Below are 23,559 nucleotides of genomic sequence, written 5' to 3'. Positions count from 1 at the left end.
CAAAAGATCTTTGAAAGCCTCCCACAGATCAGATGTCAGTTTCCAGAATGGCGGGACTATCTTACGCTGAAAGATTGGAGCGACTGGGCTTGTATACGCTTGAGTTTAGAAGGCTGAGAGGGGCTCTGATTGAGACATATAAGATTATTAAAGGATCGGACACTCTGGAGGTAGGAAGTTTCCGCTGATGGGTGAGTGCTGAACCAGAGGACACAGTTTAAAAATAAGGGGTAGGCCACTTAGAACAGAGTTGAGGAGAAACTTCTTCACCCAGAGAGTGGTGGGTGTATGGAATGCTCTGCCCCAGAGGGCAGTCGAGGCCCAGTCTCTGGATACTTTCAAGAAAGAGTTGGATAGAGCTCTTAAGGATAGTGGATTGAAGGGTTATGGGGATAAGGCAGGAACAGGATACTGATTGAGGATGATCAGTCATGATCATATTGAATGGTGGTGCAGGCTCGAAGGGCAGAATGGCCTACTGCTGCACCTATTGTCTATTATCTATTCCCTTCAAAGAGCTGCTCCCAATCCACATTTCCCAGCTCCTGGCAAATTTTGATACAATTGGCCTTGGCCCAGTTTAGTACTCTTCCCTGAGGATCACTCTCATCTTTATCTATGAGTATTCTAAAACTTACAGAATTGTGGTCACTGTTCCCAAAGAAATCCCCCACTGCAACTTCTACCACCTGGCCTGGCTCGTTCCTCAACACCAGGTCCCTTGTCAGACTATTGACATACTGCTCTAGAAAACTCTCCTGGATGCTTCTTACAAATTCTGCTCCATCCAGACTCTGACACTAAGTCTATCCCAGTCAATGTTGGGAAAATTAAAATCTCCCATCACCACCACTCTGTTGCCTCTACATCTTTCCCTAATCTGTTTACCTATTTGTTCTTCTACCTCACGCTCACTGTTGGGAGGCCTGTGATACAGCCCCAATGTAACTGCACCCTTATTATTTCTCAGCTCCACCTATAATGCCTCACTGCTCAAGCCCTCCATGGTGTCCTCCTTTAGCACAGCTGTGATATCGTCCCTGACCAGCAATGCAACCCTTCCCCCACCCCTTATTTTACTTCCCTCCCTGTCCTGTCCGAAACATCTATACCCTGGAACATTTAGTTGCCGATCATGCCCTTCCTTCAACCAAGTCTCTGTGATTGCAATAACGTCATACTCCCAGGGACCAATCCAAGCGCTACCCACTAGACTTCTTGCATTAATGAATATGTACTTCCGGCTGCCAGTTCTTTTGCATTCATCTGCTTTCTGTCTACTCTTCCCCTTGGTGATGCTAACTTCATGATACTTACAGTCTCCAGTCTCCACCTCACTGCTGACTTGTTTTCTCTTCTGGTTCCCAGTCCCCTGCCACATTAGTTTAAAACCTCCCCAACAGCAGTAGCAAAAACTCCCCCAAGGACATTAGTTCCGGTCTGTTCAGGTGTAGGCTGTCCAATTTGTAATCATCCCACTTTTCCCAGAACTGGTCCCAATGTCCCACAAGGCTTTGCAAAGGTGAAGCAAATAGAATTGGAGATGCAGTCGAGGCTAAATTTGGAAGCGTGCAGCTGTTGGACTGCAGGAGTCTGTAGGGATGAGACGAGGAATTTTTAAACAAAGAGAAAGAAATTTGAGCATTGAGGTGTTGCTAATCAGAAGAGAATGTCACAGAGGTGGAGGCGATTACAACTCTCCCTCTAAAATAGAAGCCAATTTTTATATTTATTTCTAATTTAACTTTTTAAACCTTGGTATCATTCCCGAGAACCTGTCTGAAACTCCTGTAAGACTATTTTATCTTTCTCAGTGGTCAGATAGGGTTTGGCCAAAATGTGATTAATTCAATAGTTTCCTCAACCAACAGGGACATGTGGGGAGCCTGCACAGGTGGCTTGTGAATGTTTACTTGATGCATTTAATCAGGCTTCAAAACTTTTATTTTTTAACAGTTCCTAACTGAAAAGGACACCTAGACTTCCGCTTCTGGGAATGGACATTGATTTTCATTTTCAGAGAACCAGCATGTGACTTCAGGTTTCTAGGGAAACAGAAAATAGTCAAAAGGTGTCCATGAGGAATATTGCGGGCTCTGCAGTTTTGGACCAGGCAGGCTGTAAAGAAGAGAGGAAAGTCATCGTGTACATGGGGAAAAAAATAACAAAAAGGCTGTGTCTGTGAGTGAAGCTGAGAGGGGTTTATGCAGAAATTAAACTGAGCGAACCTAACTTCAGAAAAACTGCAATATTCTGGAACTTGGTGACTAAACCCTCAAAATGAAATGACTGGAACTCTACAATTTAATTTCGATTTATTTTTAATTTGTTGTTTTAGTTTGATTGTTCTGGTAAAAGTGATAAAATCTGAAATGTTATCTTTGATTCTTTCTTTGGGCAATTGGATAAATTTTATTTCTTAATTCTTCACCCCTGTGGGGAGAGCGTGTTACCACCTCTTTATTTTATAGTCTAACCCTCATCCAAAACCATTTGATGATTTATTAGACATTCTAGTGATTTGGGCATTTCTCTACACCTCAATGCTCAAATTTCTTTCTCTTTGTTTAAGTAAATGCGCTGATTTTTCTCATTTAGATTCTCTTTAGAGACAAAGGGAGACTTCTGGCAGATACTGAGGGCTCAGAACAGCAGAAACCCCTGGAGGAGTGTAGAATTTGCAAAAAGTAACTAAAAATAAGATTGGGAGAGCTGAAAGGGGCTATGGAAGGATACTGCAGGTAAAATAAAGGAAAATCCAAACTGGTTTTAGAGCTACGTTGAGGGTATAAAGGTAATGAGGGAAAGAGTAGGGCCCATTAAGGACTATGGCAACAAGTTGTTGGTGGAGACAGAGAATATAGGGAGCATTCTAAATGAATACTTTATGTTGATATTCACCAGTGAGAGGGACAATATGGGTGTGAAAACCAGGCAGAAGGTCTTTGATGCAATTAGAGAAATTAGTGTAGACAAAGAGGAGCTTCTGAGTGGTCTGGCACTCCATAGGTTAATCACCAGGACCAGAAGAAATATATCCCGAGTTATTGAATGAAGCAAGAGAGGAAATAGCAGGAACATTTGCACATACATTCACTCGGGGCATACGGCAGGTCCCAGAGCCTGGAAGACAGCCAATGTACTTTAATTCAAGAAGGAGCAATGGATAAACTTGGAAATTACAGGCCAATTGGTCTAACCTCAGTGGTGGGGAAACTATTGAAAGCAATTCTGTGGGACAGAATTAATCTACACTTGGAAAGGCAGGATTAATCAAGAACAGTCAGCATGGTTTTAATAAGGAGAGATCATGTCTGATCAACTTGATTGAATCTTTCAAAGAGGTGACCAGGTGGATCTAGAATTGGTTATGTGGCAGGAAGCAGAACATGATGGTTGAGGGATTTGTTTGCAATTGGAATCCAGTGGGGGCACGCAAGGGTGAGTGTTGGGGCCTTTGCTATTTGTAGTTTATATAAATGATTCAGACGTGAATATATGAGAAAAAAAAAGACAGAACTGCAGATGCTGTAAATTAGGAGCCAAAACAAGTTGTTGGGAAAACTCAGCAGTTCTTGTGGCATCTGAGGAAGGGTTGCTGGACCCAGAATGTTAACTCGGATGCTGCCAGACATGCTCAGCTTTTCCAGAAACTTCGGTTTTTGAAAATATGAGGATTAATCAGGAAGTTTGCTGATGATCCAAAAATTGTTGGGGTAGTCTAGTATATAGTGAAGAAGATAACCTTAGACAAGCTGGTCAGATGGGCTCATCAGTGGCAAATGGAATTCAAGGTGAATAAGTGTGAGGTGATGCACTTGAACAGGACAAGCAATGCAAGGGAATCCCTGGGGACAACCGAGAAGGTGGTGAGAATCTGGAACTCCCTCCCTGTAAAGAGGGATGTGTGTATTATGATCTCATTAAGTATCATGACAGGTGCATCAACTGGTTAAGAAGGAATTCGGAATACTTGCCTTTATTAGTTGCGGCATAGAGTTTAAGAACAGAGAGGTGATGCTGGAACTGTATGAAATATTGGTTGGTCCACAGTGAAAGTATTGTGTGCAGTTCTGGAATCCACCACGGAGGAGAGATGGGATAGCATTGGAGAAGGTGCAGAGGATATTGACCAGGATGGTGCCGAGCTGGAGAGTTTCAATCTCCTCCATGCTAAGGTTGTTTTCTATAGAGCAAAGGAGATTGAAAGGGAGCATGATGTATAAAATGATGAGGAGCACAGGTAGGGAAGACAGGAAGAAAGGCAAGAGTGTGGGGCTGGAAAAGCACAGCCAGTCAGGCAGCATCCAAGGAGCAGGAGAGTCGACGTTCCATCAGGAATGAGGAGCTTATGCCCAAAATGTCAATTCTCCTGCTCCTCAGATGTGGCCTGACCTACTGTGCATTTCAGCACCACACTCTCAACTCTAATCTCCAACATCTGCAGTCCTCACTTCCTCTTAGACAGGAAGAAGTGTTTCCCTTCAATGGAAGGGGCAGGAGTTTTAGATGAGGTGTGAGGAAAAATGTTTTCAACCGAGAAGGTGGTGAGAATCTGGAACTCCCTCCCTGTAAAGATGGTAGAGGTGGAAACCAATAGAGATTGTTGGAAAAGCTGAACAGGTCAGGCAGCATCTGTGCAGAGAAAGCAGGGTGAATGTTTCGGCCCACTGAGCTCTCTTCAGTTCTAAGGAAGGGTCAATGGACTTGAAACATTAACTCTGATTTCTTTCCATAGATGCTGCCCAACCTGTTGAGCTTTTCCAGCAATTTCTGTTTTTGTTTCTGATTTCCAGTGTCCGAGTTCTTTCAGTTTTTATTTGGCAGAGGTAGAAACCTTCATAACTTTAAAGAAGTATTTAGTGAACACTTGTGATGCCAAGGCATGTATACTTATAGACTAAGCGCTGGGAAGTGGATTAGAATAGCTCAGTGGTTGTTTTTGATCTGTGCAGACTTAACGGGCTAAAGGGCCTTTTCTGTAGATCTATGACTCTATGATACTGTTGATGACCTTTCTACTCTCTAATGGTAGCTCTTGTTACCTACTGAAATTCTTGCCATAAAGCCTACTCCTGGTCGAATTGTGTAGCAACACTAGATGGGTTCCTCATGGTGAAGATGCTACCTAAATGCAGGTTGTCACACATAAAACAAGTTGGTAAATTTTGGGTAGGCACTTTAGAACTGCACTGATCTCTTATAAAGACACTTGAGTCATACACAAAACAAAATGTTAATTGATCCGAATAAAGTCAAACTCAATGGATTGTTCCAGCTTCAAATGAACAGTTATAACCTATTAATTTCCAAGCATGAACAGAAATGAAATTCTCATTTATCAAATTGTCCCCATTAAACAAACCCAGCAGGATTGATTTAAGTACCTCAGCAATCAATGGGGAAAGCATTCCCCGATTAAGTGACTAGTCCTATTAATCTTGCCCCACTTAACTGCCATGAACTGTATTTGGGAGGAAAGCAGAAACAGACAAGACAATTCTTGGAACTAATTACTTGATAGTTCAACGTGGAGGATAGGACCTGCACAGCTATTATTCACCTTAATAAGTAGCACAGCCTGCCAGGCACGATACCTCGTGTCAGAGTCATAACTTATTCCACTCAAAAACAGCTTCTGCAACATTTCCTTTATTATTCAGCAGTTTTATTCTGTGATACTGGCAATAAACTTGCTCACAAACATATTTATGAGAAAGGGCTTACTTTGTTCCATGCTGACTGTGCAAATGAAAAGGTTGGGAGCTGGAACATATCCAATGGGGAAGCTACTGGTCCTGGAGATCAGGTTTGAAGAGGAGGGAATGAGGAGACTTGGTGCACCAGAAAAACTGGAACAGAGCACTTGGACTGAATGGCCTGATTGTGAACTGTCAATCTACATCAGTGTTAGCAAGATCCTCTATTGGATGTGACATTGAGGAGGAAATGTTTATGGACTGTTCTGTCTTTAAGAAAAGCCTGTTTGAAGGTTAGTCCTAACTTTAAGTTTCTGGTTTGGCATTGTGTTACCACCGGAGGGGACAGAATGGGACACACAGTCTGACAGGTCATTGAGTGAGAAAGGGTTGATGAGTAATTCACAGCTGCTGGTTTTACAATGTTAAATGCTGAATGTGTCGGAAGAAAATAAAGATTTTCATGTATAAAGCACCTATGCTCAGAAAATACCAAAATATTTTGCAGCCCCTCCTGTACATTTGACAGGTAGTGCAGATGTTTAAACCTGTAAGACAGATAGATTTCTGTAAATCTGACCCCAAAGTGTATGTTTCTGATTTAAACAGGGATTGGTCAATGGAAGAGTGACCAATCTACCCAAGGAGACAGATTGGCTCTTTCAATATTATCATGAGGTATTGACCCTCTGCGATACTCCCCATTGGATATTTGACTGAATACAGTCAGTTTTCCAAATCCTGGGAAAGCCAGACCAGGACAGTCAGACCCAGGGGGAACGGTTTTATATTGTTAATTTGGTGGATCCAGCTGCATGTGCAGTGCTGACGATCAGTGACCTCTCCCCCATTCTGATCAGTGCATACGTTTTTGACGAGGCTTCCAAAACACCCTGAGACTCTGATCTTGAGGATCCCCACCCTCCTCTCCCCAACAAGTCTTTGATCTCAGGATTTCCCCTGTCCTGGGATCGCCAACCCTCCTACACAGTTCTACTGGGTTTCAAACCTCTCCCACCCACCCCTCATGGTACATTCTTAAAGTTAAAATTCATCCTGAAGTCACTGCAGTTGGAAGTACAATAGCTGACCTGCATACAGCAAGAACCCATGAAGAGCAAAGAGATAATGGCCTGGCAATGCTTTATTTTTTTGATGATATGGATCTGCTGATGTTGGACTGAGATGGACAAGGTCAGAAATCACATGACACCAGGTTATAGTCCAACAGGTTTATTTAAAAACACAAGCTTTTGGAGCACTGCTTCTTTGTTACTAACCTCTTTTTGAATTGAAGGATGGGTAACTATTGGCTCAGATACTGGGCAGAACGTAACTGTTGTTCAAAGTTCTCCTGGAAGTAAATTTGGGGTTCCCCATTGAGGGATGGTTAGGGCCTCAGTTTAATGCTTCATTCAAAAGTGTACAACCAACGGTGCAGCACTTCTCAGTACTGTATTGGAGTGACACCTTAGATGAACCTCATTATAAAGGTTACTTTATCTTTTGCTTTAAGCCAATACTATGAGTTGCACATTGAGATAATGGTGTGGAGGATCTCTGAGCTGTGGCTATCCTGACATACCTTGTCTTAGTAAGGAGGCTGCTTGCTCCTTAGCTCAAAGAAAGGTGCTTCAACTTCTTATGTATAATAGCATTCCTTTATTTCCATTTGTTCCAAGCAGTTTCTTTGGTGTAGGGTCTGAGACCTCCCTCTTCATGTACTCATTCTAAATTGGAATCTCCTCTATGACTGAAGTCACAGTCATGTGTTCAGTTACATTATCGTGATTTTAATGAACCTTATTAGCCTACCACCACTGACTCTACATTATTCCAACACTTTGATTCTATTTCCTCACACAGTCTTTAGAATCAATAAAGTTGTTATTAACATTATAATTATCATTGTCACTGTTAACACCATTATCATCATCTCATCCCCTCTTTTCCAACATCCCCCTTCCACCACCCCACCCTTAAGTCTGAATCTTGAGACAATCAGAAACTCTGATGTTTTGACTCGAGTTCAAGACAATTGTGATGGTGTGTCTGGAAGTAGTTGCATCTCAGTGTACACTGACTACTGTAATTGGGTTTGGCTGACCCACATCCTGGGCTAAAGGCCAATAAAGTGGCTGGACCTGATTGTAAGTCTATTAGAGGAACTAACTGCCAAGATATTGGATGCTCTGGCAGTAATCTTCCAGGATTCTAAGACTCTGGAAATGTCCCAAAGGATTTGCTGTGAACATTGGTGGTACAGTTAGAAAGCTTACAGATGACATCAAAATTGGAAGTGTAGTAAACAGCGAAGAAGGTTACCTCAGATTACAACAGGATCTTGATCAGATGGGCCAATGGGCTGAGAAGTGGCAGACAGAGTTTAATTTAGATAAACGTAAGTTGTTGCATTTTGGAAAAGCAAATCTTAGCAGGACTTATACACTTAATGGTAAGGTCCTAGGGAGTGTTGCTGAACAAAGAGACCTTGGAGTGCAGGTTCATAGCTCCTTGAAAGTAGAGTCACAGGTAGATAGGATAGTGAAGCAGGCATTTGGTATGCTTTCCTTTATTGGTCAGAGTATTGAGTACAGGAGTTGGGAGGTCATGTTGCGGCTGTACAGGACATTGGTTAGGCCACTTTTGGAATATTGCATGCAATTCTGGTCTCCTTCCTATCGGAAAGATGTTGTGAAACTTGAAAGGGTTCAGAAAAGATTTACAAGGATGTTGCCAGGGTTGGAGGATTTGAGCTATAGCAACAGGCTGAACAGGCTGGGGCTGTTTCCCCGGACTGTCAGAGGCTGAGGGGTGACCTTATAGAGGTTTATAAAATTATAAGGGGCATGGATAGGATGAATAGACAAAGTCTTTTCCCTGGGGTCGGGGACTCCAGAACTAGAGGGCATAGGTTTAGGGTGAGAGGGGACAGATATAAAAGAGACTCAAGGGGCAACTTTTTCACACAGAGGGTGGTGCGTGTATGGAATGAGCTGCCAGAGGAAGTGGTGGAGGCTGGTACAATTGCAACATTTAAGAGGCATTTGGATGGGTATAGAGTAGGAAGGGATTGGAGGGATATGGGCCGGGTGCTGGCAGATGGGACTAGACTGGGTTGGGATATCTGGTTGGCATGGATGGGTTGGATCGAAGGGTCTGTTTCCATTCTGTACATCCCTATGACTCTATGACTGTATGACTGGAAAACTGCCGATGTGACATCTTTATTAAAAAAGGGAAGGAGACAAAATCCAGGTGATGAAAGGCCAGTGAGTCTAGCATTTGGTATGGGAAAATTTGAGAGTATATTATAAAGAATGTGGTAGCAAAGCATGTAGAAATAAACAATATGATCAAACAGAGTCAAGGCGGCTTCATTACAGGGAAATCAGGCCTGACACCTTTATTCCTTAATAAAGTAACAAACAAGATAGATAAAGGGGAAGCAATGGAACTAATGCATTTAGATTTTCAGGAGGTGTTTAATAAGGTACCAAGACAAGAGCCTATGGTGTTTGAAAAAATACCTGAGTATGGATGGAGGATTAGCTCAATGATAGAAAGCAGAGAATTAGGATAGCAGGTGCATTTTTAAGATAGTAACTTGTAAGTAGTGGTGTGCCACAGGGATCAATGCTTGGGCCACAATAATTTACATTATTAATGACTTGGAGGTGGGAAATTAATTTTCCAAAGCCAAGTTTGTGGATGACACCATATTAGGTGGGAAGGCAAGTGGTGAGGATGACACAAGAAGTCTACAGAAAAGATAGAGCTGACAAAATGTGTTGCTGGAAAAGCACAGCAGGTCAGGCAGCATCTAAGGAGCAGGAGAATCGATGTTTTGGGCATAAGACCTGCTGCGCTTTTCCAGCAACACATTTTCAGCTCTGATCTCCAGCATCTGCAGTCCTCACTTTCTCCTACAGAAAATACAGACAAGTTAAACAAGTGGTCAAGAATTTAGCAGATGGAATATAATATAGGGAAATGTGAAGTTGTTCATTTGGGAAGGGAGAACAATATGACTGAATATTATTTACATAGAAAAAAACTTCAGAAAGCTATAGCATAGAGGGATTTAAAGGATAAATCACATAAATCTTGTTTTCCTACTTTAGCAAGTAGGCAAATAGAATGTTGGCCTTTATTTCAAAGGGAACGGGATATCAAAATAGAGAGGTCCTGCTAAAACTGTGCAAGGCACTAGTCACACTCCAGCTGGAACACTGTGAACAGTTATGCGCCCTTTTATCTAAGGAAAGACAGACAGGCATTGGAGGCAGTCCAGGGAAGGCTCACTCAGCTAATACCAAATATGGAAGGACTGTTTTAATAGAAAAGGTTGAGTCTGCACCGATTGCAGAATGATGAGCAAACTTATTGAAATGCACAAGATTCTCAAGGGACTTGACGGGGGGCGGCACGGTGGCACAGTGGTTAGCACTGCTGCCTCACAGCGCCTGTAGACCCGGGTTCAATTCCCGACTCAGGCGACTGACTGTGTGGAGTTTGCACGTTCTCCCCGTGTCTGCGTGGGTTTCCTCCGGGTGCTCCGGTTTCCTCCCACAGTCACAAAGATGTGCGGGTCAGGTGAATTGGCCATGCTAAATTGCCCATAGTGTTAGGTAAGGGGTAAATGTAGGGGTATGGGTGGGTTGCGCTTCGGCGGGTCAGTGTGGACTTGTTGGGCCGAAGGGCCTGTTTCCACACTGTAAGTCTAATCTAATATATAGAGGTTTCCCCTTGTAGGAGAATCTAGGACAAGATGACATAATCTCAGAATAAAGGGTAGCACCTTTAAGACAGGGATGAGATAAATTTCTTCTCTCAGAGGGGAGTGAGTCTGTGGGATTCTTGACCACAGCAGATGGTCAGGGCGAGGTCATTAAGTATATTAAAGGCTGACAGAGACAGACTTTTAACCAATATGAGAATCAAGAATCAAGAGAATCAAAAGGCAGGAAAATAGAGTTCTGGATTATCAGATCAGCCATGATCTCATTGAGGGGTGGAGTGGAACCTATCAGCTGAGTGGATGACTCCTGTTCCTATGTCTCAGGGAGAGCTGTGGAAAGGCAGCAGTCATGACTGCAGAACTCGTTCACCACCTTTCCTGTCAGACTTGGGTCTGGTTGAGAGAGTGTTTGAATGTGGAGGTGTGAGGAGCAGAAAACTTCCAAAGTCACCTTCAAGGACCTGGTCCTTGTGCAGCTCTCCCTGCCCTCATTACTGCTGATTCCTGACCCCACATCGTGTGACCTGACTTCTGGTGCCACTTAAAATAGCACTTCATCAAACTTTACTAACTGTGTTTGAGTCTGGCGTCTTTACTAACCCTCCTGGTGAACCAATGTCATTTTTAAATGAATAAAAACAATGCAATTTTCCAAATATGACTACACACAGAAAAGATTAAATAGTCGTTTTACTCTCATAGCCTAGTCTTGTGATATTTAACTTTTTTTTTTCTAGATTCTATTTGTGAATGCACATCTTTAGGCTACTAAATCGAAACTAGATCCTTGGATTAACAAATTGAACACGGCCATTTAAAGTCCACACCAATTTCCAGTAAGTTGTTTTATTTATGAGTTTGCACTCTCTCTCGGTGTGGAATTTCTATCTAATCTCATTATTGATTGACCAGTTATTTTGAGTTTACTTTATGAAATCAGTAGTTTTTGTTTTGCTGCTGTATATTCCATTCTTGTTCTTACTCATCTCAACAATCTGAAAAGATTTAATTAAAATTGATGCATTTTGAAAATATGTATAAAGAACTGAATCTGTTTTGGAATTTTAAAAAATTAATTATCTAAGAATTTGAAGCAAGTAATATAAATGCCGTAGAAAAATAGAAATTTAGCATCAAGCATTAACTGTTAGAGCATTTGAATAATTAGAAACATTTAATTAATTGACAATTTGAATTCAGCTAACTCATGTTAGTTTTAAAATTATGATGCTAGATTTTGTTATTGCCCACAAAACCAGGCTGGTCTCCAGAGGGGAGCAGTGTAGGTGCAGGTCAGTGGTTGTTAGATGTTCCATTGATGTCAATGGAGTATCAGTTTGAGATTTTAACTAGACCCCTCAGCTGCAGGTCACATTTCAAATGTTGTGCTCAATTGTATTCTCTGTGAGCAACATCATGGATGGTTGCTAGCAGATGCACCTTTATATTTGGTTGTCGAGAGGTAAATGTGGAATGGTTTAAAGTTCCTGCATGAATCGCGAGATGTATATATAATATATATAATTACTGCATCAACTTCATTTTTCTTCAAATACACGAGTTCGCTCCATAGAAAATGTGATTGTTCTAGTAATCTCACTAGAATCTGAAATATGAATTTAATTAAATATCTTTAACATTAGGCATTTGATACAAAACTGGCTTAGTACAAAGAGGTACAGTTCTGTTTTCTCTGACTGACATTGCTGCTCGCAACACCAAGTGTCAATCGCAACTTGCTCAGAACACATGGGTGAGGGAAGATGAGCTTTGTTCTCTGTAATTTTGGAATTATTGTCAGTAAAATAAAGAGATTAATTGAAAGACCGAGATGCTCTTTTGCACCAACTGTCACCGAACTGCTCAAACTAGAACTTCGAGTTTGTAAACAGCTTGAGGAAAGTAATTTGATATTTTGTTAAATTGTCACATTGTCATTTAGTGCAAGATGAAATGCAAAAACAATTTGAGTTAATGCAGCTGTAGTGTGCCCAGCAATGCACAGATGTTCGAGTCAGTAGAACATTGAGTTGGGAAGGGAAAGAAGTTGAAGGAGGGTAATGTTATGGAGAATGGGGCAGGTAGGAGGTTAGGAGATAAACCTCACTGAAATTTTAAGGGGAAAATGAGAATGGTTGTATTGACGCATTGGAAGCTAGGGGAATGATTTGCTTAGCAACGTGTGCCAGACCTGGGATAGGATATGGGCAGCAGATGTCTGGAGGAGCTGAATTGTTGGAGAGTAAAGGGTAGATCTCTGGAGAGTACTCGCCATTCCAATCTGTAGAAAACAAAGATATTGTCAGGGACATTGTGGTTATCATTGGGTCGACAAGTGATGAGCGAAGTGAGAGTAATCTCACTGTGAAGGATAGATATTGAACAAGAATGATGTGATCGATCATCTACTACATGAAGGTAAAAAAAAGATGAAGAGGGATAGAACCCTGTATCCTCAGTTACAGAGAATATCAACAGGGATTTTGGTGGAATGGAAATCTGTTCAGAGTTCAAGGAAAGGTGGATGCAGATTTCGAATGAGATGAACTGGCCAAGGATTAGATTAGATTAGATTAGACTTACAGTGTGGAAACAGGCCCTTCGGCCCAACAAGTCCACACCGACCCGCCGAAGCGCAACCCACCCTTACCCCTACATTTACCCCTTACCTAACACTACGGGCAATTTAGCTTGGCCAATTCACCTGACCCGCACATCTTTGGACTGTGGGAGGAAACCGGAGCACCCGGAGGAAACCCACGCAGACACGGGGAGAACGTGCAAACTCCACACAGTCAGTCGCCTGAGTCGGGAATTGAACCCGGGTCTACAGGCGCTGTGAGGCAGCAGTGCTAACCACTGTGCCACCGTGCCGCCCGCAGAGAAAAGGGAGTTTAGAAATGCCATTGATTGGTTTATCAGGTCAGTGAGTTCAAGGGTAAGTTTATTGAAGAAGATTTTTAGAGGTAGTGCTGTTCTTTAATTCACTCATGGGATATGGCAATTGCTGGCTAGCCATTAGACAGAATAAAGACAGAGTGAAAGATATACCTGTTTGAGGGGAAGAGCATCATTGCTTACTAGAGGATTGCTTGTGGATAGTGCAGGAAGAATGGAGAGTTAGCCACATGCCAGTGAATTTGTCCAAAAGAGGTGACCAATGGTGTTTGTCCAGGCTGCCAGTTCATCCACCAAAGCAGCCTAGAATGAGGAGTGGTGTCAGTGAACTCTCTGAGAAAAGCAGTCAGGAATGAAAAATGGGAAGAGCTCAATGCTGTTGGATCAGTGCAGTTGAGAGAGTTTGACTGAGGACAGCTGTAGGAAGGTGAAGAATGCAGAACAGATCATGATTGGGAACACGATGAGCCTATTGTTCCATGTATATGGAGTTGAGCTACATTTAGATTAGACAGGCATGGTTAAATCACATTATGATGGAACTAAAGCTATTACTCTCCCTTAGTCAACATGTTAATTAATAATGATTTAAAATTCCTAACTAATTAAGTGATAATGCAATTTATGTGATATTTCACTGTAGCTGTACAGACACTTCATTGTTCTAGCATGGACAGGATAATCAATTACAAAAAAATGTTTCGTACTGATATAATTTGCATAATGTAAGTGACAAACAGGTCTGGGTGCTGCAAAGTGGAAAGTGCCATTTGGTGCAGCTTTTTGGATCTATTTCTGTTTATTATACAGGGAATATGGCTTGGGCAGATCAATCAGGTTTCCATCTTAAAATGACAATGACATTTATAATTTCAAAGGCACAGTCACAGAGAAGGAGGTAATTATACCTTGAAAGAATCCACTAAGATCATTTTTGCACCAGGACCCTCTTGCTAAATGATTCACACCATTTTGTAGAAAAAAAAAGTACATACACATTGCAATCTCGATCAAACAGTTGATAATTTGGTACTTTTGCAAGCAATTCCACTTATAAAAACTTGCATTTAGATAGTACCTTTCTATGTGCTTTAAAACTAATGAAGCATTTTAAAGCATAATTCCCCCTTGCATAGCAAGATGCTACAAATCTAATAATAATCAGACATTTGCTTTTTTTGTGATGTTGATTAAAGAACACCTCTTGACAGGCCACCAGTAGTAATGTCCCTGAATCCTGACAGGTCAGTCAGGTCTTGGAATAACATCTCAACCAAAAAGGCAGCTCCTCCCCATAGAGCGGTACTCTCTCTGTGCTGTATGGAGCATTAGATTGGACATTGTGCTCAAGTCCCTGTGTTGGGCTGTGATCTCACAAACATTTAGCTCTGAGCTTGGTACCAGCTGAAAGACAGCTGACACATTGAGGGATCAGAGTATATTCGTCACAGGGCTAGTGGAACAGCTTATATTTGATCAGTTGGCTATCTGAGACCATGATATTTAGAGTTTATAAAAGATGCTGCTGAGGAAACCCCAGAGGTCAGCTTACTGAAGCACACGGCATTAACTCCAAGAACAGCGAGCTCCTGTGATTCATAAAGAGTTAACACTGACTAGAATATTGCTGGATCTTCGCCAGTTACAACCGACATAGGACAATGGTAATTGTCTTGGTATTTGTCCAGCTTTCACCATTAAGATAATCAAAACAGAAAATGTGGGAAACACTAAACAGGTCTGGCAGCAGCATCCAAAACGATCAAAACAGAGTAAACATTCCCTCCCTCAGAACCTGTTGGGTGGGTGTGACATTATAGGATTACCTGTGAGGAATTCCCCCATGACATACACTGCCAGTGTCCAACCCAGATCCACTTCGATGAATTATAATGTTAATGGATCTCACATGGATAGGTTTGCTGTGAATAACCTGTTATCATGTCCAATGTCATTGCTACTCTGCTACTTTATACTCATTGAGTCTTTGCTCCAAATCTAGTGATCTAGGTCAGAATCCCTAACTCCAACTCCAATCAGACGAGTTTCCCATTTCAAGAGTTTAGATTAGATTCCCTACAGTGAGGAAACAGGCCCTTCGGCCCAACAAGTCCACACCGACCCTCCAAACAGCAACCTACCCAGACCCATTCCCCTAACTAATGCACCTAACGCTATGGGCAACTTAGCATGGCCAATCCACCTAACCTGCACATCTTTGGACTGTGGGAGGAAACCCACGCGGACATGGGGAGAATGTGCAAATTCCACACAGACAGTTGCTTGAGGTGGGAATTGAACTCGGATCCCTAGTGCTGGGAGGCAGCAGTGCTATCCACTAAGCCACCGTGCCACCTAAAACCTTTGTAAAATTTTCAGGACCAATGCAGGGTCCATCTCAACAGGTTCAATATGGCAACCCATGAAAGGAATCTTCCAAGAAACCCCAAACTCCCTTCTTACAGCAATAACTGCTGAATTCTGGGAGGTGAATGCGGTTTAAAGATCCCAAAACCTCTTTGGTACCCTCCGAGAAAAGGTGTGGGTAAGATCAGGGTGAGGATGTATGGTGCTGGGTGAGGCAGGGCACATGAAAAAAGATGATCAGTGAACATCAAAGTTTTCGAAATAGTAAAAGGCTGCAAAAACAGGATTATTTTTTCATTGGACACGGGGTCACTGATGAGGCTAGCATTTGTTATCCATCATGAATTGCCTTTGAACTGAATGGCTTGCTCAACCATTTCAAAATCCATCTTATTGTTGGAATCACAAGTAGGTCAGACCAGCTGAGGACAGCAGATTTCCTTCTCTAAAGGACATTCGTGAGCCAGATGGATTTTTATGGCAATCTACTATGGTTGCCATGAGGCTAACTTTTAATTGAATTAAATCAGCTCTGTGGTGGGATTCAAACCCATCTGCCCAGAACAATAGATTACTTTAGATTAGATTAGATCTAATAGCTGACAGTCGCAGATTATTGGCCAGTGACATAACCACTGCACACCACCTCCCCACATTGTTACATTGCTGAAATCTTAAACAAATACTTCATATCTATCTTTAACAAGGAGGCAGGTTTTACCCAGAACATGGTGAGTGATGAGGAAATTCAGTCACTGGAAGGGTTTAACATTGCTCAGGAGGATGGATTGGATAGACTCCTCTGTACCTGGTCAGTGATAACTCCCAGGTTATTGATAATGGGGGATTTAACAAACATGGAAAGAGCGTTGAATTCCGAGGGTGCGGTGTTTAGATTGTCTCCTATTGGAGATGATCGTTGCCAAGCACATGGCTGACACAAATGTTGCTTGGCACCTCTCAGCTGAAATGACTGACCTCCAACAACCACAACCATCTTCCCATCTGCCAGGTGTGACTCCAACCAATGGCAAGATTTCCTCTGATATCCATTGATTCCAGTTTTGCCAGGTGTCCTTGATGTCACATTCCTTTAAATGAGATGTCGATGTCAAGGGCTGTCCTTCTCCCCTCCCCTCTGGAATTCAGCTCTTTTGTCCGAGTTTGTACCAACTCTGGAATGAGGTCAGGAGCTGGGTGACCCTGGGGGAACCCAAACTGGGCGTCACTGAGCAGGTTATTGATGAGAAGGTGCTGCTTGAGAGTTGATAACCTCTTTCATCTGAAGATTGTTGTGAATGCTTCAGCATTACCTTTTGCATCGAGCTTCCCCGTCATTGAGGATGGGGATATTTGTAGAGCCTCAAATGTCTATGCCGAACAAAAATATGTCGTCTCCTTTATATTGGCATTTTTTTGTAAATGTTCTGACAAGATGAAGACATTTAATAAACTATCTTTTTTCAGCAAAGCTCAAGTCCTGTACTACCAAACTACTTTTTGAAAAATGCATTCTGAGGATAGTGAGGAGAGCTCACCGAGAATCCTGCAACTGAAGGCTTTTTTCTGGGAGTGTCTCCTTGTAATGGAGTCGGATTTGACTATGATGCCGACAAAGCCAAATCACATCTCAACTGTCATCGTGAGGGCTGAGATATGGAATGTCAATTGGTACCTGTGGGACTTTGCTTAGCAACAGAGACAGTGTTTTCAGGAAAATGAGAGAGGACTAAATCTGTTGTGTAGAAAAGTGTTGTACAAAAGCCATGTCGGATGACTCTAAGGAAGAAAGGGCTTACTCAGTGGGTGAACCGATAAAAATGCTCAAAGGAAAAGCATCATCACCACCAAAGTCAGACTGCAAACCACACTGTTTGCCTGGGAATAAGGTCCTCAATGTTGAACCATAGTTAACAGGACAATTCACATTTATAGAAACAATGCACTGACTGAAAATTTATGTATAACGGATGGGACCAGGGGATGGAGGGAACTGAATAGGGCTGATTAAGTATTACTTGGCCGTGGTCCTGATATTTATGTTGCATAATATAGCCAGAATTTACTATCCCTTGGTTTTCAGGTTTGGATCCCACCACCAGAGATATATTTCCCTCCCCTCCCCTATCAGCATTCCGAAAAGACCACTCCCTCCATGACTCCCTCGTCAGGTCCACACCCCCCACCAACCCAGCCTCCACTCCCGGCACCTTCTCCTGCAATCGCAAGAAATGCAAAACTTGTGCCCACACCTCCCCCCTTACTTCCCTCCAAGGCCCCAAGGGATCCTTCCATATCCGTCACAAATTCACCTGTACCTCCACACACCATCTATTGCATCCGCTGCACCCGATGTGGCCTCCTCTACATTGGGGAGACAGGCTGCCTACTTACGGAACATTTCAGAGAACACCTCTGGGACACCCGGACCAACCAACCCAACCACCCAGTGGCTCAACACTTCAACTCTCCCTCCCACTCCACCGAGGACATGCAGGTCCTTGGACTCCTCCATCACCAGACCATAACAGCACAATGGCTGGAGGAAGAGCGCCTCATCTTCTACCTAGAAACCCTCTAACCACAAGGGATGAACTCAGATTTCTCCAGTTTCCTCATTTCCCCTCCCCCCACCTTGTCTCAGTCCCAACCCTTGAACTCAGCACCGCCCTCCTAACCTGCAATCTTCTTCCTGACCTCTCCACCCCCATCCCCACTCCAGTCTATCACCCTCACCTTGACCTCCTTCCACCTATCACATTTCCAATGCCCCTCCCCCAAGACCCTCCTCCCTACCTTTTATCTTAGCCTGCTGGACAGACTTTCCTCATTCCTGAAGAAGGGCTCATGCCCGAAACATCGATTCTCCTGCTCCTTGGATGCTGCCTGACCTGCTGCGCTTTTCCAGCAACACATTTTCAGCTCTGATCTCCAGCATCTGCAGACCTCACTTTCTCCTGTGATGAAATTACACTGACTGGTATAAATGAACTGACACTGAAATTGCTGTTGGTAACTCGAGCAAATACTCCCATTGCTCTTACAGTCAAAGTACGAAGACTTATTTTGAACTTATTGTGAACCGAGCATAATATGTTGTCACTATTCCTTCTTGTATTAGCTGAACTGGCAAGGAACAAGGAAAATGCAAAGTGTTTTTAATGGAGCAGCTGTAAGTCACAAGCTAAGTGACAATGTGTAACATTTTACAAATCATTAGTTAAGCTACATTGCATGTGCTTTCTCATGTATCTAACCCTTCAAAGTGAAGAATTACAGATTTCAATCCATCAGCTGTATTGACCAATATCTATTCCTACATATGACACAGTGTGGAACATTTCCCACAGCTAGTTTAAGAAGAGCTCTATTGTGTCAGCGAGATTTTATCAGCTGATTTGGCAAGATCATGAGGAGGACATAGGAGAGGTTTTATTGAAGATAAGTGGGACAGGAGACTTTATTTATCAGGAGAGATTAAAGGGACCGGAGATAGAAGGTAAAGAGGTGTTTGTTAGACATATTTACATATTCAAAACCTCTCATCCTAACCAGCAACAAGGAAGCAGTGGAAATACCTGTTTTGGGGCCTTAATGTGCCTGAGGTTGTTCCTTGGGGCGATGGTGACAGTGTTGGATCAGACTGGCCAGAGATCAGCTGCAGAGGCATCACTGCAGGATTGACTGTCACGGCTGGATTTTGAGAGTCGGAGGATCACAGGTAGAACCTTGTGGCCCAGTGGGAGAGACTGGGAGGAGCAGAGAACAGACACGGCTGGGATATCCCCAGGGTCTGTGTGTCCGAGCAACCCGCTGACTCTGAACAGGCAGGGCCTACTGTTTCCTTAAACCCAATTAATGTCACAACTAACAGATTGGGAACGTCTGATGTAAACGTTGAAAAAAGACAAAACAAAGCATTTGGACCTGGGAATGGAGTAGGTAAGAGTGATCAGTAAGATAGGCTTGAACCCACAGCTGTGAAATTATATGACTCCAAAAGGGGTTCATTACAGATTAGATTACTTACAGTGTGGAAACAGGCCCTTCGGCCCAACAAGTCCACACCGACACCCCTACATTTACCCCTTCACCTAACACTACGGGCAAATTAGCATGGCCAATTCACCTGACCCGCACATCTTTGTGACTGTGGGAGGAAACCGGAGCACCCAGAGGAAACCCACGCAGACACAGGGAGAATGTGCAAACTCCACACAGAGAGTCGCCTGAGGCGGGAATTGAACCCGGGTCTCTGGCGCAGTGAGGCAGCAGTGCTAACCACTGTACCACCGTGCCACCCATAAAATACTATGACTTTGCTAATCAATAAGATCAAAATATTGCGTGTGGATTCATACAGCGTGGAAACAGACCCTTCGGTCTAACCAGTCCATGCTGAACATACTCCCAATCTAAACCAGTCCCACCTACCTGCTCCTGGCCCATATCCCTTCAAACCTTTCCTATTCATGTAAATATCTTTTAAACACTGTAATTGTAGCCACATCCACCCTTGGCCAGGACATTCATTCCACATGCGAACCACCCTCTGTGTAAAAATAAATTGCCCTTCATGTCTTTCTTTAATCTCTTTCTTCTCACCTTACAAATGTGTTCCCTAATCTTGAAATTCCCGCATTCTGGGAAAAAGACAACTATCTTTAACTCTATCTAAACCCCTTGTGATTTTATAAATTTCTATCAGATCGCATTTCAATCTCCTGCACTCCAGTGTAAACAGTCCCGGCCTATCCAACCTTTGTTTATAACTCAAACCTTCCATACCCAGCAACATCCTGGTAAATCTCTTCTGAACCATCTCCAATTAATAATATCCTTCTTATTCTGGATGTAGGTTTGCTCACTGAGCTGGAGGGTTCATTTCCAGATGTTTTGTCACCCTACTAGGTAACATCTTCAGTGAGTCTCCGGGTGAAGCACTGCTGATAATTCCTGCTTTCTCTTTATATGTTTGAGTTTCTTAGGGTTGGTGATGTCATTTCCTGTGGTCATTTCATTTCCTGCTCATTTTCTTAGGGGGTGGTAGATGGGTTTATTGGTAGAATTCCAAACTTGATGTGTTTGTTGATAGAATTCCAGTTGGAATGCCATGCTTCTAGGAATTCATGGCAGTGCTTCGTCTGGAGGCTGAATGAAGATGTTTCCTAGTATGGTGACGAAACGTCTGGAAATGAACCCTTTAGCTCAGTGAGCAAACCTACATCCAGAACCTCAAACCTACATCCAGAACCTCAATCTGAGCTACAAATCTTCTCAGAACTTGCTAATAACCTTCCCATAACTGGGTGACCAGAACTAGACAGAGAACTCCAGAAGAGACCTCCCCTATGTCCTGTACAACTTCAGCATGATGCCTCAACTCCTATACTCAAAGGACTGAGCAATGAACATGCCCTGCCAAAAGCTGCCTTCACCACCCTGTTTATATGTGACACAAATTTCAAACAATTTATATACCTGCACTCTTAAGCCCATCTGAAATAAGAACAGTAAGTTTTTGGAGCAAGTCAGTGGGTTTGGCAGCATCTGTGGAGCAAGAAGCAGAATTAATGTTTAAGTCCAAAATGAATTGTCCTCTAGTATTTTCATTTTATTTGTGATTTTGCAATGACTGCTAACTACAACTATTTTAGAACTGGAAACACAGACAACAGAAAGTGCTGCCAATTAGAGTTGGTGGTGGAGGGAGTGGTTGCTTGCAGATGTGGCTATTTTGTCCTTTGTTTTTTATTCACTCATGAGATATGGGTGTCACTGACTGGCCAGCATTTCCTGCCTGTCCGAAGCTGCCCCGTGGTGGTGAAGTGTCTTTTTGAACCACTGTAGTCCACCTGCTATAGACACACCCACAATGCTGTTCAGGAGGGAATTCAGGCTTTGACTCAGCGACACTGAAGAAATGGTGATATATTTCCAAGTCAGGATGGTGACAGGCTTGGAGGGGATGTGATCCCATGTACCTGCTACCTTTGACCTTCTGGATGGCCATGGTCATGAGTTTGAAAACTACTGTCTGAGGATCTTTGATGAATTTCTGCAGTGCATCTTGTAGATAATACACACTGCTGCTACTGAGTGTCAGAGGTGGACGGAGTGGCTGTTTGTGGGTATGGTACCAATCAAGTGGGGACTGTTTTGTCCTGGTTGCTGTCAAGTTTCTTCTGTTGTTGGAGCTGCAGCCATCCAGGCAAGTGGAATATTTCATTGAGCTCCTGACTAATGTCTTGTAGATGGTGGGACAGGCTTTCAGAAGGTCCAGAGGTGAGGCAGTCGCTGCAGGATTCCTGGCCTCTGATCTGCTCTGAATTAGATTCTGTCTTGTTAGAGATGGTCATTGCCTGGTACTATACAGCATGATACAAGAGTGGAGTTATTAGTTTATCATAGCAACCAGTCTCAATCAAGTAGTCAGCAACAAGCCCAAGCATGACTTCAAAAAAATCTGTCAATTCTGGAGAGGTTTAAGAACAGGAAATACAAAATCACTTTATTTTCATCCTCCCAGCTGCTACACCTACTGTAATCAATGTCTCAAATGACATTTGCAGTGAATTCTAAAATGTTTAACAAATAAAAACAAAGAACTGTGGATGCTGGGAATCAGAAACAAAATCAGGAATTGCTGGAAAAAAACTTAGCAGGTCTGGCAGCATCTGCAGAGAGAAATCAGAGTGTGTGTTTTGGGTTGAGTGACCCTTCCTCAGGACTGCAGAATCATAAAATGTTATTTACTAAAAGAGGGGAAAATGTGCCAAATAACAATGCAAGAATCAAAGAAGCAAAAAGCTACACTAATGCAGCAATCTCTGTCCTCCCAATCACTCCCTCCATTTGGTTAAACTGTTGGAATTCCGCTCTGGGACAGTTCCTGAATAACCTGGCTCTACAGGAACCACCGTTTTATCTGGAAGGGGTTTTTATCCGATGATGCTGTGTGGCTGAAGTCAGTGTGAGGAGAAGTTGAAATGAGATAGCTGGAGCTAAAATTATTCAACACTTGCTTTTAATCTGTTTTGTTGCACTGTTTTATCATAATTTACAATCACATTCGGGGGATCGAAACCTTTGACTATCACAAGGGTTAAAATGCTAATTTTCAATGGATTGTTTGTTTTTAATGGTTTAGTTTCTTTGGCAACATAACAACAAACTACACTCTAAACCACAAACTGCATGAAATCTCCCTGAAATGATTGTGCATCACCAGGACAGTACAAACTTTACACAGGCTAGGAGACAAGTAATTACTTGTAGTGATGATGCAAGACTTTCTGAAAAACAGGAGGAGTATTCCAATGGCAAGGGAAGAGATGTTTTGATCCTGATTAGAACGAACATGAGCTTTCTGTGTTGAGGGTAAGCGAGACACCAGACTACTCATACAGGACAATTATTTTGAATTTCATTATTACTGTTCAGTTTTAGAGAAAAGCTTGTTAACATTTAGAAATTGAAAGCAGCCATTGGTTTACATAGAATTAAATATTGAGCACAATAATTCTTGTGGCTTTTTCTGTCAGGTCATGTACCTGCTGTACAACAGGAAATCCTTAAATGTTGTAGCATTTAATGAAAAGGACCTGGGAAACTGAACAATGAAAATCATTATTTTGAAGATTGAGGCAAATTGGTGAATATGGGCAGCACGGAGGCTAGGACCCGTGCTCGATTTCAGCCTCAGGTGACTCTCTGTGTGGTGTTTGCACGTTCTCCCTGTGTCTGTGTGGGTTTTCTCCGGGTGCTCCGGTTTCCTCCCACAGTCCAAAAATATGCAGGTCAGGTGAATTGATCAGGGATGTGTAGACTAGGTGCATTAGTCAGGGATAAACA

At 42.7% G+C, this 23,559-nt stretch overlaps 1 protein-coding gene across 7 annotated transcripts in view; it reads left to right on the top strand.

Annotated features, from left to right (window-relative positions):
* LOC132824520 (SH3 and multiple ankyrin repeat domains protein 2-like) overlaps window positions 1-23,559 on the top strand; it is a 1,314,713-nt gene that overhangs the window by 174,771 nt on the left and 1,116,383 nt on the right. For 5 of the 7 annotated variants that reach the window (XM_060839148.1, XM_060839147.1, XM_060839146.1 and 2 more), the window contains exon 1: window positions 23,019-23,085. The gene's annotated coding sequence lies outside the window, so the exon portion shown is untranslated. Of the gene's footprint in view, window positions 1-11,177; window positions 11,277-23,018; window positions 23,086-23,559 lie in introns of those variants that run through there. The other 2 variants (XM_060839149.1, XM_060839150.1) reach the window with 2 other exon arrangements.

This window comes from Hemiscyllium ocellatum, chromosome 18 (genome assembly GCF_020745735.1).
Source record: "Hemiscyllium ocellatum isolate sHemOce1 chromosome 18, sHemOce1.pat.X.cur, whole genome shotgun sequence".
NCBI classification, from domain to species: domain Eukaryota; kingdom Metazoa; phylum Chordata; class Chondrichthyes; order Orectolobiformes; family Hemiscylliidae; genus Hemiscyllium; species Hemiscyllium ocellatum.
The sequence above is the reverse complement of the archived record's forward strand: the minus strand, read 5'-3'. Positions and strand labels throughout refer to the sequence as shown.